This window comes from Schistocerca nitens, chromosome 6 (assembly GCF_023898315.1).
Source record: "Schistocerca nitens isolate TAMUIC-IGC-003100 chromosome 6, iqSchNite1.1, whole genome shotgun sequence".
Classification (NCBI taxonomy): Eukaryota; Metazoa; Arthropoda; class Insecta; order Orthoptera; family Acrididae; genus Schistocerca; species Schistocerca nitens.
In genome coordinates, this window is record NC_064619.1 from 114165680 (window position 1) to 114185617 (window position 19938).

The window sequence follows — 19938 nt, forward strand, 5'->3', positions numbered from 1 at the left end:
CTTTTCCGAATGTATTTCTGATCAGAAAACGTTTCTGTCGCTAGAGTCCAAGGTTCTTGTTACTCATTCATGCCTTTTGCGTTCTTCTGGTGATATTTCCACAGGAACTTTCATCCCCTAACAATTATTTCTTTATAGCTAACCGAAAAGTGAAATACCAGTTTTCATAGATTTAGCGTCAAAAACTTTTTAACATAACGAAATATTTTCTTAAAAATTTTCACTCCTTGTTTGAGACCCTAAGGTTTAAATTTCCAATAACACTGAAACCCTATTTTTTAAAATTTCTGACAGAGAAACCAAATACAAATTTTCGTAACTTTATATTTGAAAAATTTTGCATAATGAAATAATTTCATAAAACTCTTCATCCCCTAATTCACTCCCTGAGGGGGATAAATCTCCAAAAACACTGAAACACGTACTTGTTGTCACCGAGAACTCAGATACCAATTTTCAAAGATGTAGCTTCAAAAATGGTTCAGTAGTTCTTTAACCATGATTTACTTCTAAAAAATCTTTCACCACTATTTTTCCCCCTTAATGGTTGAATATCCAAAAATGCTGAAAAACATGTTTTCATACTTCTGACCAGAAACAAAATACCATATTTCGAGTTCTATCTTCAAAATAGCGAAATAGTTTCAAAAAGCCTTTCATCCCCTTTTTCAGCCCCTTAGAAGCAGAATTTCGAACAATCCGTTCTTAAACGATACCCACAGCATAAGATATACACCTTCCCAAAATATCAGGTTTCTTTCTTTAGTGTTTTTGGATGTGCGATGATGAGCCAGTGAATCAGTCTGGCCCTATTTCGCTCCTTTAGGGTTGAATTTTCAAGAATAGTGGCACACTAATTTTTTATTTCTAACCGTGAAGCCAATGCATGTTTTTATACATTAAGCTTTGAAAACGCTATCATAATGAAATATTTCGTAAGACATTTCATCTCTTTCAGCCCCTTAGGGGTTGAATTCGCAAAAACACTGAAACACGTATTATTTTTATTTGTAACTGAAAGGTCAAATATCATTTTTCATGGATGTAGCTTTAAAAATACGATATCAGTTCTTTAACAATGATTTATTTTCAAAAAACTTTCACCCACTATTTCGCCCCCATAGAGGATAAATTTCCAAAAAGCTCAAACAAGTATTTCTTTGTTTATGATCGCGAAACCAAATACCAATTTGGTTCAAAATTGCTTTAATAGCGACATACTTTCAAAAAACATTTCATCCTCCCTTCTTAAACGACGCGTAAAGTATAAAGCGGGGTTGGGCTGGGCGGTGATGATTCAGTGACTGAGTCAGTCAGTCGGGGCATTGCCTTTAATGTGTAGAGATTGTAAAGAGTGGGTTCTGCGTCAGAGTGATTTCTTTATGATATTGCAGTGTCTGTGTTATTCTGATTACGATACAAATTTACTTTGGACATGACTGCGTGTCCAAAGAAACAGGCACTGAGGCGACTACAGCCGTTATGAAATACATTAAATGAATTTGCAATTGCGAAGTAGAATGGAATGACAATTAAAACTGAGAACGACCGAAGGCGTATGAAGCAGAACGTTTTATACGGGATGAAATGCGTCTCCCGCCACAAGATGTTATCGGAATACATTTTTCTACCCTCAGTATCACTGTGTACATAAAGCTGGCGAATGACGTTGTGCGGCGCCACAATAACGCTTTCAAGTTTCGATACTCTGACGGATATACAGGGACTGTAGTGATTGATCACGCTGGTTTTGGCCTCCAAACATTGCGGGTTTTCGAACTCCCATTTGAAGTACCGTCGGACGCTGGGGTGGCCGCTTTTAAACCCTACGGCAACGTCGTCAGTCACATGGCTGAAATGTGAAAAACGTTCGAAAGGTATCATGTTCTCAATGGTGTCCGTCAGATATACACTGAACTACGGAAACACATGCCTTCCTACTTGTTTATCGCCGGCTGCAGGACTGTCGTCGTGTACGATGGCCAGCCGCACATCTGTTCAGGTTGTGGCCGGAAAGGCCATGTCCGTTCTGAATGTCTCCGACGTAGACTGGTTCAGACGCCGATCGGAGACGTCGCTCCTCCTGCAGCGCCCCTCTGTCTTACGCGTCTGCGGCGCCGCTGCCTGTTACGCCCCCTCTGAATCAGTCGGTACCCGTGTCGGCTCCTCTCGAAGATGCGATGGACGTTTCGCCTGTCTCTCCTACACCTCTGCCGGAGTCAATACAAGTCAACGATGACCGCTAAGCAGGCACAAGCTGTCTGTCCCGACTCTGTGGTTGATGATCATGGAGCTGTACCTACCTCCGCCTTTCTGCTATCTGTTCCAGATTCATATTCTCTAGGACGACTTGGTAATTCATCAATCATAAAAACGCGACAAAAATATTTAATTTTTAATTGTTTAACTAATTTTTCTATATCGAAATTAATTAATGCATTACGATAGAAATCGATTACTTTTTTGAATTTTTTAAGATACTGTGTTTTTCTTTTCCATTGCTTGGTGATGTGTTTTCTGTTCTTCTAATTCTGCATCAGCTTTTTCTTGTTTATTACTGCATTTACAATTGCTGCAAAACCACCAGCAAGTGACCCAGTAGTTGCTAGATATCGAAATGCAGCCAAAAGTAATGGTAAAAATCCACCTTCATGTTGTGTTAATGTTGTGCCTTCTTTCTTTTTTGTTAGATATTCAATAGTCTTTTGCACAACAGGAGTACCTGGTGTAATGGGTAAATTACCACTAGTTTTTTCCTCTTTCTTTCTTTTTTGTGCATCAGTTAAAAATGGTTCAACACTATTTAATCGATCATCAATCAGTTTAAATTTAATTGATTTTAGTTTAGTCTTTCTACTTTGTAGCAAAGCATAATCGATTGAAAAGTTATTTATTTATATAGATAAAAAAATTATAAAGATTAATTTTTTTACACTAACCAACCATTTTCATCCACATCTAAGCCCATTCCTAATTTTCTCTTTCCATACATAATTCCTCAAACTGCAGTGGCTGCAACTTTTTCTCCTAATTTTGCATCGCTTGCATGCATTCTTTCTTTTGCAACTAATTGAAGTTCTTTATCTGCTTCATGTCTTTTTTCTAAATCTTTATTATCTCTATAGGCAATACCATGTATTTTTGCGAGCTTCATCTAATGGATTAATTACTTGATCTCCTCTAGCTAATCTTTCTTCGAGTTTAGTGAACAGTTTCCAGTAATTAAAACCCAGTAGATGCATCTCAAGCATTGGTACACTATTTAAAACCAAACTGGCTAATACTTTTTCATGTTTTTCACTTTTACAAAATGTGTGAGGAAGATTATTCAAAATTCTGGTCAAATATGGAATTCGTTTTGGATTGTTGATGATGCAATCACTAAATTTAATAGTCAACATTTGCATTATCCTCAAATTTTCATTGCGATAATTTTTATTTTAGCTGATTCTTCCCCATGTATCACAGCTAATCTATCATTAATTGATGGACATCATTCATTCAGAGATATTCAATTGATTTTTCTAAATGTTTTTTACTAACTCTTCACCAACGTTTTCTCCTTCACTTTGCAATGAAGCATTTAAATATTTTTGTCTCAGTGCTGGAAGAAAGTAATCAACTTCCTTTATTAAGTATTTGTATTTATTCCCTGTACTCGATTTTATTTTATTTGGATTATTATCAGAATATAATGCTCCTGAATTGTATGATATAGCTGCATAATTTGATAAATCAGAAGCTATATATAATGTATTCATGTCTTCTATAGTTACCTGTTTTTTAGTTAAAAGATTCATTAATCCATCTGTACCTTCATATGTCCTATCATTAGCTAATTTATCTCCATCAAACTTTACTGGGAATTTACCAACGAATTTAAATGAACGAACAGGTCAAAATCGAAAAACTTTATCTTCACTGTGATTAATGTATTCTAACATTCTTTCACTAACATTTTTTAACATTTTTATCCTTTTTTCTCTCTCTGTCTCTTCTCCATACTTCATTAATAAATCTTGTATTTTTGATTCACTTGAAGTGTAGTCACACTGTGGACTCTCCTATTGTTTAATTGGTGGTATATCATTATATTCGTCTAACGGATAATGAGAATATATTCTTCAGTAGCTTTCAAAACATTATCAACTAATCCTTCAGTACCATGTTTAACTTTTTCAATTGTATCGATAACAGATTGATCTTATTTATTATATTTTTCATACTCTGTTCTTGGCTGTTTCTTCCATTTTTTAAACTCTTCTTTTAACTATTCTTTTACTCTTCTTTTTCGCCTAGCTTTTTTAAAACTTTTGAATCATATCCTGCAAACATTGTTTAGAAATGAAAAAACATTAATAAAAACATTTTTAATTTTAATGTTTATGTTTAATGTTTACATTTAGCATTTATGTTTAACATTTATGTTTATAAAAATTAGTAAGACAATGTATTCTCATTTTACACTTATCGAAATAATAGCAATCACATGTATCTGGACCTCCTGTAACTTCATCAGACCATGGGCAATTAGTATAATGTTCATTAATTTTTTCTAATTTTTCATATTGTATTATGTAATCGAAAACTTTTTATAAATTAATTTACATGTTCTGGTAAAACGTCATCATGATCTAATAGATATGAAATATCATTTTTTAAAGTGTTGCATAATAGAGTTAAAGATTATTAACATTTATAAAATATATTTTATTTCTAAACTTACCTTCATTTGATTTTCTATTCATGTCTATTGTAAAAAAAGCCAAAGTCATCATTCCAACATTTACTAAACATTTCTTTAAAATCATCAAACTTTAAATCACCACCAACAGACTCATGGTAAATGTGATTTAAATTTGTGTCATCTTGTCTAAGGATATTTTAAAAAATTAAAATTATCTCTGACTCATTGGTTCGGTATTTTTGAGTAAGTCTGAGCCAAATAAAAGCATTCTAGTCCTGATTTTCAAGAATGAAGTCATCAAATACTTCTACTGAATTTTCTTGACATTGATCTAATGGAATAATTTCTTCATTATTTTGAATAAAAGCAGTAATTTTTTGTCAAACTTATCTTTAAATTTTGCACATCTTTTTACAAATTCTTGATATTTTGTTTGATCTAAACTTTTAGAATAAACACACAAATGATTAATCTTATTCTAATTCAACCATCATGGAGCTAGAATGTAATTGTCAATCCTTAATGTAGTTTTTTCACAACCACTTCATCATATGATTGCATGTTGAATAGAACTTGGAATAGGTTTACATTTTCATTTTTTGATTTCTTTCTGGAATTCTTATTTTTGGTTCCAATTCAGTGTTCATTTAATTAAATAAATTTTTTAATAGTAAATGAACAACTTAACTATATTGTGATGGAGAAACATCAGAAATTCCAACTGGTCAGTATAATTTAAGAAACTTGAAAAAATTCATTCATTCAAAAAAGCCTAATATTCACAGTAAAGCAGCTGAAATTTTAAATAGAATTGTCATTGAGAGTGATGTTAAGTTATATATGGATATAAAAGATAGTACTGGACATCTGCTTGGATTTAGTAACCAAATTGTTGAGGTTAATGAAAAAACTGTAGCTAAAAAATTCCTAAAATTATTCCATTTGAATTAATAAATATTTTAATTTGGCTGATGGCATGTTTGTAAAGCATACTGATCATGTTCATTGAGAAACTAATATTGTTCTCTCATTCAAGCCTAATGCAGAATTTGGTGGGCCGATAATTTGTGAACCACATTATCCTGTAAATATCTCTATTTTTGATCCAATTCAAAATTTAAAAATAACTGTAACTGATGAAAATGATAATCTGATTGACTTCAATGGAGCTACTGTAACAGTTGATTTAGAAATGTCTTAATACATTTTATTCTTATTAAATCATGAACAAAATCGAGAGTTATCAGTTTTACTCATTCACTGTGAATGAGGAGACTACAAATAATCTAAATGTCCCCAATAAGAACATATAAATTAATATAAATATTGGAGACAGATGGGTTCATCCAAATCATGCACAATTATATATGAGTTTTAGCATTATCGGAGCTAATGATATAGATGATCCATCATATGATGGAAAATCCAATAAAAATTAATTGATAACTATGTGGCAAAGTTTTTTGAGGTCATCACTATAAAGAAAGGAAACAATATTTTGTCTAGAATGGAATATCCATTCATTTCTTCATCTGTACTTATGAGATTAAGTTGGACTATATCCTGTGAATTAACTATGAAAGGTCATATCCTTAACAATGGTAAGATAAAAAGTAAGAAAAATGAAGTACTTTTTCCACTAGATTTGTCTGATGAATTTGTTAAAGATTATAAAGAAGTGATGTGGGAAGAGGGTTTAACAGTAATTTTTACTTGGAGTTCAAGTACTGGAGATGCTATACTTAGATGGGCTGATAAAAACAATACTGGAATTAAAATAAAAAATACACTTACAAAAGAAGGTAAAATTGTAGTAGCATTTATGGAAATTCGTGTTCCTGTCCTAAAGTACGAACCAGAATATTCACTAGAGCTAGAAGAAGAAAGATTAAAAAATTCAAAAATTCCAATTCCTTTCTTTGAATCACAAACATTTGAAATTGCTGGATTAGAAGGAAAAAGAAATCTTGAACTAGATATTACTAATTATTATAATTCTTCAGAATTTGATATACCTTACTTTATTTCCATTGTTTTCCAAACTAATAAAAAAGATAATCAACTAATTGATTGTTCTTTATTCGCTCATGTTAAATTACAAAACATCTAAGTGAAAAATAGGAAAAATGAAGTTCTTCCTCAAGAATTTTGAAATCCAGATCCAGCAAATAACTATCTGAAAGCATATGCTGCTTTCCTTGATTTTAAGACCGTTACTCAATAGAATGACAGTGTCAATGTAAATCCATTCAGTTTTTTTAAATTGTCCTATTTTTGTTATAAATATGTCTAGAACAATGAATGTGTTAGCCACACAGAAAACGACAATGAAATTAGTTGCCACTTTTAATGATAAAATTCCGAAAGATACAATTGCCTACAAAGTCATGTATGGTAAGAAAAATTTAACATATGATGCTCAGCATAGAGAAAAAATTTTTAATACTGTTATTTTTTTATTTATGGATTCTCTACTGAAGAGGGGAAATAATGCAAGCAATTCTGATTGGTTTATCAAGATTGGCGAGCTAGTGGAAAATGAATTGTATTACATTATGGGATGTGAGTATTTAAATACTAGATGTGGAAGGAAAATTTGTATGGAGCTTGATAATAGATTTAAAATTATTTTGCCAGATAGGTTTAATAAAGTAATAAGTGAGTTGGACTTTGAATGTTTTGAAGGTGGTGATATTAAACTAATGTATAATGGACTGAAGAGAGCTAAAAATAATGATTACATATTTCATGAACTAGAGTTCATTGTCTGAGTTTGAAAATTTTTAATAACTGTTGTGGTTGGCAGGAGAGCCAACACTGTGTTACTAGAGGAGGCCGAAATGCACGCGTTTTAGCTCACGCAGGCTGGCGTGAGGTCTGGAACAGGACAAGGAAATTAGAATTTAGAAAAAACGGACGTAGCTGGTGGAATACTTAACTTTAATCCAATAATGATGAACGTCGGTTTTGACGGTACACGATTCACAATATCAATAGTAACTGATAATGGCGCCTTGCTAGGTCGTAGCAAATGACATAGCTGAAGGCTATGCTAAACTATCGTCTCAGCAAATGAGAACGTAAGTAGGCAGTGAACCATCGCTAGCAATGTCGGGCGAGTGCTAGGAAGTCTCTCAAGACCTGCCGTGTGGCGGCGCTCGGTCTGCAATCAGTAATGGTGGCGACACGCGGGTCCGACGTATACTAACGGACCGCGGCCGATTTAAAGGCTACCACCTAGCAAGTGTGGTGTCTGTCGGTAACACCACAATAACCTTTTCGAATTTTGAATTTTTTGAGTTTTATCAGTGAAATGATCTGCTAGTGCACTCAACCTATCGATTTACCTATCCAGTTACTACTTCAGAGCAATTGACATCCACGAAGGTGATCTATGGTTTCCTTCAGCAGCTCAGGTCACCGAATGTGGTTGAGGGGAAGCTTCCGTACATCAACTGGCGTGCCGTTTGGAGATTGGTGTGCGCCCGTTATCTTGATACTGACTTCCAGTTGCATGGTACCTTACTGTCAATGAGAATCAAGTATGCCAGTCACGCCTTCGCAGGATGCACCTCGAAGACACCCCATTGTATGTTGATGCTGATGTTATGGGCACAGACGAGCACCACCTGGTGTGCAGATTGGCGAGAGGTGTCTGGTTCTTAGTGCGACAGATGATGTCCCTAATTACCTGTACCACTCCTCATCAGATATCTACTCAACAGCTCCTCTTTCCGGACGCGGGATACTTCCCGCAAGCGAAGACGAACTCTGTGAGGTGGATGTGTGGACAAGCAGCACACTACTTGTCTTGCTGATGGCGAGAAAAGTTTGCTTGACTTCTGGCAGTTCCTTAATGAACGCTCTTGTGCAACTGTACGCAATCCAAAACATAGACAATTTTTCTCCAATTTCCACTGCAGTGTCTTCCTTAACCCACCCCCGAGCTGGGGTGCTCCTGTCATGAAGAGCTGATTCGTGTCTGTTCCAGACTCAGGACCGCTATACTCACTGGTAATCTGAATGTTCTTCTCGGAAAAACTTTCCTTTGATAGCCTCAATTAGTCTGACGTCATTCTGCGCCCTCCTCCTCACGTGATGCCGGTTTCCTGTTATTCTCGGTGGTATTAATGACAAAGTAGATAAGTAACAATAAATAAATAAATAGTGCTCATTGAACATTTACTCAATGTTCTCTACGCTTTCCTTGGTTCCTGGAGGATGGGAGCGGGACATCGTGGCCAGGCCTCTTGTTGTAACTCCTGCACACATTGCCCCCACCCATTCCTTTGGGCCCCGGGAAGGTTTCCTTTGAAAAAATGGCAAAGGAACCCCTCACCATAAGAGGGAGATCCGGGTTCGAGTTATTCCATTCTACAGCTGATGGTTGGTCTTGTTCCCAATTGCGAATTCATTTTATAATTTCTTTATGATTACAAAAAGTCTCTTTTGTCACAAGTTGAGCTGTTTCTGCATCTACATCTATTTTCTGTAGACCACTGTGAAGTGCATGACAAAGGTACTTTCTATTTACCAATAATTGGGGCTTCTTTCCGTTATATTCACTCGTGGAGCGTGGAAATAACGAAAGTTTAAACCCCTCTTTGCGCGCTTGAATTAGTCTAATATTGTCTTTGTGATGCCTACGGGAGCGATAATTAAAGGGTAGTAGTATTTTCCTAGATACCTCACTTAACCTGGTTTCTGAAACTTTGCAGTTGGGCTTACGCTGGACAGTTTGCTTCTATCTTCATGTGTCTGTTAGTTCAATTTTTTCACTACCTTCGTGACGCTCTCCCATGAATTTAACAACCCTGTCACCATTCATGCTGTTTTTCTTTGCATACATTACATTCAATATCCTCTGTTACTTCAATTTGTTACGAGGCTTACACACTGGAACAATATTCTAGGATGAGTCGCACGAGTGTTTTACATCCAATCTCCTTTGCACATTGATTGCATTTGCCTTGCAGTCTACCAATGAACCGAAGTTTGCCACCTGCTTTACCTACGACTGAACCTTCATATTCCTTAAAATTGTTACAAAATGGTTCAAATGGCTCTGAGCACTATGGGACTTAACTGCCGAGGTCAGCAGTCCCCCAGAACTTAGAACTACTTAAACCTAACTAACCTAAGGACATCACATACATCCATGCCCGAGGCAGGATTCGAACCTGCGACCGTGGCGGTCGTTCGGTTCCAGACTGTAGCGCCTAGAACCGCCCGGCCACTCTGGCGGGCAAAATTGTTAGAACCCGCTAATTATGTGAGTTAACCGGTCCCAGTTGTGTCTCATGGAAACTGTAGTCGCTAGATATTACATTCTTTTTTATTTTTGTGATGACTGAATAACTGTGCAGTTTTTCTCAGATAGTACATCATTATGAACATTACCATCATCTTTGAAAAGTCTGAGGTTAGTATTAAACTGTGTGCTGTGCCAATTATCGTGTGGCAGCGAAACTTGGTAGATGTACTAACGTGTTAATGCGAAACCGATTTACTCTGTAACAAAATTAGGTCCAGTTGCGGCCGCCAGGTACAGATCTGGCGCTGTATACTGTTTTTACGATGGTATGACACCAACGCCGTCGTTTGACGAGCCACAACGTGAATGAACAGTATGACTAGCGAGAAGAGAGACTGCGCTCCGTCAGTGAAACTGTTTTATGTGAACGGCTATAATTACAAGGCTGCGTCGAGAGAGTATCATCGAGAGAAAGATTTGAGGAGAGGTTCGATGTCATTAAATGGTTTGAAGAAGATGGTAATGAATTTCGAAAACACGGGTGAGGTTGATGTGGCACCTAGAAGAGAAAGGCGACCTATCCTGGTGTAAGTTATTGACGAGGCTGCTATTGCTGTAACTCACCATGCAGCACGTGTCCCGGGTAGTGCTTGCGTTCGTGAAGTGTCAGAGATTTGTTCATTTTATGGTCAATTGTACGGAAAGTTGTGGGGTCTGTTTTACACTGGTACCCGTATAGACGGTGCAGCAATTGTAACCTCAAGATCCACAGCAACGTCCTTAATTTTGCTCTTCGGTTTCTGGCAGGGATTGAAGTTGATCACATGTGGCCGGACAATATCCTGTGGAGTGACGAGGCACATTTTACACTGCAGCGTGCAGTGAATATACAGAACTGCCGAATTTGGGGCACCGTTAAACTGCGTGCGCACTCGCCGCACGTGACTGTGTGGTATGGATTCACAAGCACCTTCATTCTCGGTCTGATCTTCTTTGAAGAGAACACACCCAGAGGGCCCATCAGGTGTACCGTGATGTTTGCACGTTATCGAGGCCTCCTTGTGCAACATGTAATTTCTGCTTTGGAAGAGAGAAACCACCATTTTCAAGGTCCGCCCCGATAGCTGAAGGGTGCCGACACGGTAGTTCAGCGTGTTGGGTCAGAGGGTTAGCTGCCCTCTGTAATAAAAAAAAAAAAAAACTGAGTTAATGGAGCAACGACGAACTGAAACGGGTGTCTTGCGACGTCCGCCCCGAACAGATGTAACGAACTAAAACGAACAAAATGAGACTTAAAAAAAAAAGTGGTCGGCGTGACGGATTGCCGTCCACCGGGCCCGGATTTTCTCCGCTCAGGGACTGGATTTTGTGCTGTCTTCATCATCATTTCATCCCCATCAGGCGCGCAGGTTGCCCAATGTGGCATCGAATGTAATAAGACCTGCAGCAAGGCGGCCGGACCTGCCCTGCAAGAGGCCTCCCAGCCAATGACGCCAAACGCTCATTTCCATTTTACCGTTTTCAAGCAAGAGGGGGCAAAACTTCATGCCACTCACCCAATCTGCTTAAAGCAACCTTCCAGAACATGTTATGTCCAGAGGTTTTCCACTTGCATAGCGTGCAAGATAACCTAATTTGAATCCATGTTACTTTTAGCTCTGGGGATATCTAGAAGACTGTGTTTACAAGGGACGCGATCGGTGTCTACCTGATCTGAAGGCCATTATACAAGAAAACTAACCTCAGATTCCACCGAAACTGCTGCGAGCTATTGTTGATCACGTCGTTTTACGAATGCAGCATATCGTCGGCGTCTCCGGTGAGCATATTGAACAAATTGTGTAAGCGGCTGTTAATAATAAACTCACCATTACGGCTTTCCCGCATATTTGCCCTTTTCTGCACGTGTCCTTTTCCTAATCCATTACATATGGAAATATTTCCATGCGGCTTTCTTGCATTCATGGTGCCAGATATGCATCTGATGGCCAAAATTAGAACTTACTTTTTTCGAGCGTAAATCGGTTCCGAGCCAATGCCTTGCCGCTGTGGTAACACCGGTTCCCGTCACTTAAGCGTTGCCGGACTTGGCAAGTACTTTGATGGGTGACCGTCGTGGCAAGCGGTGTGCATTGTGAGGTCAGCTGAAGAACTACTTACTGAGCAGTGTAGCGGCACCTGTCACGAAAACTGACGGCCAGGAGAGCGGTGTGTCGACCACATGCCCTTCTATATTCGCATCCACTAACGCCTATCGTCTGAGGATGACACGGCGGTCGGTTGGTACAATTGGGCCTTCCAAGGCCTGTTCGTAGGGAGGTTTTAGTTTTTCTTTTGTTTATTATTAATCGGTTCCGCGTTAATGCCTTAGGATATCTACGGCCCACTCTTGATCTCTGCGAGTAGTTGCACTTTAATTTTAACCATCCGGTACTTTTCTGAAGTCAAGGATTTGAACTGCATCTACCTAAATGCTTTCAGGACACTATGTGAGAAAAGTGCAAGTTGTGTTTCACGTGCCCGATGTTTATAGATTTCATGCCTGTTGGCATGCAGGAGAGCGTTCCATGGAGATACTTAATTACATTTGAAATCATAATATATTTTAAGATTTTACAATAGATGGTTGTCAGTGTGCTGGACGATAGTTTTGCGGGTCAATTTTGCTGTGCTTCCTGTAGAGGGTTGCTGCTGGGCACAGATTTTCGTTGTTGAGCGTTTAAAAGAGGGGGTAACTGACCGTAAATTCAATATATAAAAGTGATTCCACTGGACCCAGGAGCTTTGTTCAGTAAGGGCGGTTTTAACTGTTTCTCAGCGTCACGGACACTAATGCTTATTTCACTTATCTTTGCAGCAGTGCGAGAATTAAATTCGTGCAGTTACTCCTGGATCTTTGTAAAGGAACGTGTGGAGTCGGAAGTCAGAATTTCTCCTTTGTCTTAACTGTCGTCACCTGTCTCATCCATCCAGTAACTTAAGTACCACTGAAGACTTTTCATATGAGCAGAAATAGTTTTGCTTTTTGTGAGAGATCTGTCGGTAAGATTCTGCTACGGTAGTCACTGCAGGATTCATACATTGCCCTCTTAACAGCCAAACACGTTTCGTTCAGCATCTGTGTCTATAGCGCTATGCTTTCCTTTACACCTATTATATACAGTAGTACTTCTTTTTTTTAAAGTTTCTTTTCAGTGACTGAGGGTACCTCCGGTCATGTACTGCTTTGCTGGGTACATATTTGTCCAGTTCATAGTCAATTATTCTTTTATACTTGAGGCACAGTTATTCCACATGGTACTGTCCAGAGCTAAATGTTACACGAGCCTCATACAGATACGGTTGAACATATACACTTTTCTACTTGTTTTAGTAGCCCTTTGTTCTTTGGTAATCATAGATGCTACAACAGCCTGAAGGTCACAGATACCAGCTTCGACGTGGACATCCTCAAAGAGGTCAGGTCTGTTTACTGCCATTAGATTCAATGCATTTCCCTCATGAGTGGCCTTTTAAGGTAACTTTCAGATAAGGCATGTAGTAATGTTTCACAGGACTTCTTTTTACGCCAACACTTATAAAACTGAAATTCTCCCAGTTTATTGCTGGGTGATTAGTCTCCTTTGATGACGACAGAGTTATTGGTGCACATATGTACTAACGAACTGAGATTCCCTCTATAGTTTTCGGTAATAGCTTGGGGACGGGGGCAACGGCCTTGCCGCAGTGGATACACCGGTTCCCGCGAGATCACCGAAGTTAAGGGCTGATGGGCGTGGCTGGTACTTGGATGGGTGACCATCCAGGCCGCCATGCGCTGTTGCCATTTTTGGGGGTGCACTCAGCCTCATGATGCCAACTGAGGAGCTACTCGACCGACTAGTAGCGGCTCCGGTCACAGAAAACCATCATAACGACTGGGAGAGTGGTGTGCTGACCACACGCCCCTCCTATCTGCATCCTCATCGAGGATGACACGGCCGTCGGATGGTCCCGATGGGCCACTTGTGGTCTGGAGACGGAGTGCTGCTTGGGGGGAGGGTTGAGTTAGGTGATTGAGAGAAAGATCCAATTTGTTTATGTCGATTCTTGGTGCTGAGTGTTGTCCAAATAACCTTGCAAGCAGCTTCAATTTCTATCTCTGTGGATTAGAATTTCTTTTCTTTGAGACATGTATTCCATTTCCATTTCCCATTAGCCTCTCCTTCTACATGCAGTTAAATTTTCACCAAAATCCCACCGCTATCAGTTTCAGGTTTTACTTAGCTTTAAGTAGCTAGTATTTACGTGAGATTTACTATTATTTAGGTGCTTCAAACTCAGCCACTTTGTTGCCAAGTTTCGGAAGTGGATCACTTGGATTTTAGTACTCTCGCCAGTGGGAGACATTTCTTTGTTTCTTATACTGACGCTTCCAGATCTCCTACAGCTTTCGTTATTTGGACTGTATGCTGAGACGTTCAATGCAAAAAAACCTTCTGTGAACGTCACACACATTCAACTAGGTGAGTAGTAGTCTCCAATGTATAGCCAACATCTGACCCTTTTAGGGGGAACCTACAGTTCTCAATCCTGTTGTGCAGGTCTAGGAAGTCATGGTCTGTCACAGAGTCTCCCATGTCTCTGGCTCAAGAGTTCCACTTGATTAAGAGGCAACGCTGCAGATGGTGAGCTTCGTCGAGCTGCTTGAGTAAGAGTGAAGTTCACTTGCTTCTCTGTCAATAACTGGAATGGTACAAGTATGCCATTGGAGCCCAGACGACAGACGTCGATTGCTCCGACGTACGCCAAAATGTGCAGTTGGTTCGCGCCTGTTCGCTCAGTGGCAGCCAGAGCAATCTCTTCAACATACACACTGAATGGACCTGGTGTTCCTTCCTATCCCTTACTGCTACTTCCTCGCTGCATTTATAAACTGTCGATGATTAATAGGTCCCCTACCCCTTTGCGTTTGCTTTTCCTTGACGTGGTACACAGGCTTCCTAACAAGTTAAATGAGACTCACTGTCTCAGATTCAGTTTCATTGGAAGGCAGGAACCCGAACTGGTTGGTTGGTTAAGGGGACGGGAGTAACACTCTGAGTTCTCCAGGTCCTTGACTCCTTTGTACAGGTCTCCAAGATCTCCGCTTAAACGCCATTAAAAGTCAGCTGGATGACTAGAGATAGATTCTGTACTTCCTGTAGAGTAGATGGTACCCGCAGCAGAGGGTAGTACTTAAAGTACCTTTGGTATCTTTGGTACATATCTCTCGGTAGCGCTTCCAACCACCTATTCACAGCTCCTTCTAATCGCTTGAGAATAGTCAGGACAATTCCCAGCTGCTTACGACCACGAACTCACTCATTCCGTAACTAGAGCAGTATTACAGTGGAACTGCACTAATCTAATGTTTTACTAAACAGTACCCAAAGGAATATATTTTTTTTAATTTCTGGATCTGTTATGCTGCAAGTACGACCAGTTACCTTTAGCAACACCCAAAAAGAGATTTATGTTATGACAACGAATAAGCCTGGGATTAATGTTACTGATTTCCCGAAGCTTTTTTTTTTGTTGTTGTTGTTGTCAATAACAGACTCGAAAATAGCGCAAATTTATAGTTAATGCAGACAATATAAACTCCTGTTGCAAGGGACAACTAAATGTAACACGATAAGTTTCTTATAGCTAATATATCTTACAGTAACTATAACTCACGAAATATTTTATGCACACACTGATAACTCCCGAAAATTCTGAAAAATACACGATTGTTCTCAAAGATATACAGTTAAATTTGGGGAAAATAATTGCTTTTTAATTTAGGATACGCCTCATAAAATAGTGTATGCCACGGATGTGAATTACAGCTGAAGCTATATCACAAAATACGTTTTTCGTTCGAAAGTAAACAGTATATCCCAACAAACGCCCTTTAACTTGTAAAGCTTCTATTATTTTTGTTTTTTTGTTATTTTTATTTCATCATCCTCGCCTCCTAGGCGTGGGGTGGTCTGTGAGCCATGCAATTTTTCGCGCTTCATCCACATAAGAGTAAAACCTTTAAAACATAATACAGAAATAGGACATGGCAGCTTAAGAAATGAATGTTTTTCACAATAAAAAGACAGATCGTCACTTTCGTAAGTTAAAATACAAAAGTTTGTTTTGTTGAGTAATTAAAATATAGACACAGCTGAATGGAAAATAACTGTTGCACACGGATATATAGAAACAAAGAAACTGTTAGATAAGTTAAAAGGTAATAGGCCGTAGTTCTGACATATTATAACAGATACATAGATGAGTGTCCGCAGCTCGTGGTCTTGTGGTAGCGTTCTCGCTTCCCGCGCATGGGGTCCCAGATTCGATTCCCGGCGGGGTCAGGGATTTTCCGTGCCTCGAGATGACTGGGTGTTGTGTCGTCTTCATCATCATCATTCATCCCCATTACGGTCGCAGAAAGGCAATGGCAAACCACCTCCGCTAGGACCTTGCCTAGTCGGCGGTGCGTGTCTCCCGCATCGTCCTCTATGCTCCTGGGAGTATGGGACCTCATCATCATCATCATCACATAGATGAGTGAAGTGATGGGTGGGTGTAGATTGCCAGGGATAAGGGTATAATGGGGATGTAGCATTCAAGCGTAGTTTGTAGTAGTGTTTGTGTGGGTGGATGTGTGGAGGACGGATTTAGGGAGAGTGAAGAGTGATGAAGTTCTGAATCGAGGCTTAGGAAGTGGGTAGAGAAGAGCGGGGGAGAAAGAAGCACTGACAAGAGGATGTTAGTAGGGATCTCCTAGATCGGGTAGGATAGGTATATGTCAGGGCGGATTTCATGGTCGAGAAGGAGATTAAAGTTTCATTGGCAGAGGACGCGGAGATTATAGAGGTGTTGTGTTGGGGGAATGTGGTGATAGAGGCGCGGCAGAGTACCAGGATAAGTGAGGGGATTGGTAGTAAACGTCGAATATTCGGTGGTAGGAGAGTAGGGTCAATAATTTTATAAGTTGGTAGAGGTTGCGGGTGAGGGACGGTAAGCGGATCCGAAAGGCTAGGAGGAGCGCTTGGCGTTCGAGGATTTGTAGGGCGCGATAAAAGAAGACGTCCATTGTGGGTCGGATCTTGAGGAGTACCTTTATGTATTACGGAACTTTCAGGATCTAGATTACCGAAGCAAGTTTATCTGAAACACGTGATTATTACTAGGACACAAACGAAACATCGTAAGTCGGCTTATATACGTGAATGTAAGTAAAATCGAGGGCGTACTGAAAATAATGCTTCCGAATTTTTTATTCTTTTCTCAATGTCGATTTAGGTATTGCATTTAGTGTGTATTGCTCCGTCGACTTCCCTGCTTCGCTGACTCAAGTTGGAATGTTCTGCCTATAAAGGGCTACAATGATGTGTAACGTAACTAGGTCGGTGAATAAGAGACCTTCAGAAAACTGAAATCAAGATTTCGAAGAGTTTGATCACACATGGAGCACACTTTCCTTCAGCATGAGAATGCAAACCACGCACGAGGGCTACGACATCTGAAACAAACCGACAGGTTATGTTCGCCATCATCGATCATCCTCTTTATAGCCGTAAATTGGCGCCGTGCAATTTTCATCTGTTTCCGTAACTTGAAGAACACCGTCGCGGACTTAACTTTGATAATGATCAAGCAGTGCAAGAAGAGTTGCTGTTGCAGCTCCGTCAACAGAGTCAAAGATTCTACACTGACGCTATCAACAAACTAGTCCCTCGTTATGAGAAACGTGTTCGTCGCCAGGGTGACTACGTTGAGACATAAATATGTAGACGCGAAGAACAAAGCTGTAGAATGTTAATAATGTTCGTTTTTTTAAGAAGGTTTAAGAGTTTTCTCATAAATAATTCGGAAGCATTACGTTTTAGTACGTACTCGTAACCATGCGAAATGCTCTTAGCTGGGTTCTTGTCACCTTCTACACTATCGAGCCAAAGATGAATAGCTTAGCGTCAGTATAACTCACTAAAACAACGTGGACTGTTGAGTCCAGCAAGCCACATCTTCCACATTAGGCGACTAACAGTACGTCGCCTCCGAAACTGCGATATCCAAGGATAAATCATTTTGTAAACAAAGCTTTCTGCTTCTAGTCACATTTATTTCGAGATAAAGTGGAGTGAATGCAAACGTTTCGAGGACTGCAACAGGTAGCGGAAACTTTGCTTTTAGTAAAAGTGAAATTTAATGTAAACAGATACAAGACTTACAGCCAAACATAATAGATAACTGGAAGACACATATAATTAAGTTTTACTGCCAAAGTTTGTGGAAGCTTAGCGAGGTGAAGCGGCAGTATTTGATGCATAAAACGATCGATCAGTGCACGCTTTACGGTCATATGTACAGTCGAGCAGACAATTAATGTCGTAGTCAATCGAGTGGTACCTCAAACGAGGTGTGGCGTTTAATGCCCGGCACTGTGCACGCGACTGGAAGAGTTAGCCGCCAGGGGATGCACGCTGCTTCTGCTGCTTCTTGTGGTGACAAGACCTGCTACAATGGGAAGTATAATGTAGCAAAACCAGCTTTTTCAGAGCTAATTCTGGTTTCTTTTTAATACCAGTTAGCAGCCAAATGACTTATTTACCTGGGATCCGGAAGTATGGCTTTTTTGACAGTCGTTTGACTTTTTTCTCTGGCGTTTTTTTCTTGACTACAGGAAAGTATTAATATCCATGTTGATTGAAGAAAAATTACTTGCGCTGAACTAAGATTTCAAGATACGCTTTGATATCCCATGAACAAGTATTATTAGACCGAATTAGAAGCACAAGACAGCTAAACAACTTTGTTTTTGTGCGCGTCCTGGGCTCATCAGCATACACATACATAGGACTAAAAACAACTATAAAATACGAACAGCTGAGAGCATTATTGGAAACGCTGTTGCAGCATAGTGACATCAGCAAAGTCTCACAGCTTGACAATAATGAAGGAAGCTGATCTAAGCAAAGCAGATTTTCATTATGCAGGATGAATCAAAAATCATACGCTTTACAGTTGCAATCGACAACATCTACATCTACATCTACATCCATACTCCGCAAGCCACCTGACGGTGTGTGGCGGAGGGTACCCTGAGTGCCTCTATCGGTTCTCCCTTCTATTCCAGTCTCGTATTGTTCGTGGAAAGAAGGATTGTCGGTATGCCTCTGTGTGGGCTCTAATCTCTCTGATTTTATCCTCATGCTCTCTTCGCGAGATATACGTAGGAGGGAGCAATATACTGCTTGACTCCTCGTTGAAGGTATGTTCTCGAAACTTTAACAAAAGCCCGTACCGAGCTACTGAGCATCTCTCCTGCAGAGTCTTCCACTGGAGTTTATCTATCATCTCCGTAACGCTTTCGCGATTACTAAATGATCCTGTAACGAAGTGCGCTGCACTCCGTTGGATCTTCTCTATCTCTTCTATCAACCCTATCTGGTACGGATCCCACACTCCTGAGCAGTATTCAAGCAGTGGGCGAACAAGCGTACTGTAACCTACTTCCTTTGTTTTCGGATTGCATTTCCTTAGGATTCTTCCAATGAATCTCAGTCTGGCATCTGCTTTACCGACGATCAACTTTATATGATCATTCCATTTTAAATCACTCCTAATGTGTACTCCCAGATAATTTATGGAATTGACTGCTTCCAGTTGCTGACCTGCTATTTTGTAGCTAAATGATAAGGTATCTCTCTTTTTATGTATTCGCAGCACAGTACACTTGTCTACATTGAGATTCAATTGCCATTCCCTGCACCATGCGTCAATTCGCTGCAGATCCTCCTGCATTTCAGTACAATTTTCCATTGTTACAACCTCTCGATACACCACAGCATCATCTGCAAAAAGCCTCAGTGGACTTCCGATGTCATCCACAAGGTCATTTATGTATATTGTGAATAGAAACGGTCCTACGATACTCCCCTGCGGCACACCTGAAATCACTCTTACTTCGGAAGACTTCTCTCCATTGAGAATGACA

At 39.5% G+C, this 19938-nt stretch overlaps 1 pseudogene; it reads left to right on the forward strand.

Moving 5' to 3' along the window:
* Nucleotides 1–13649: 13649 nt before the first annotated feature.
* On the forward strand, nucleotides 13650–13767 carry LOC126191880 (5S ribosomal RNA; annotated as a pseudogene).
* Nucleotides 13768–19938: the final 6171 nt, after the last annotated feature.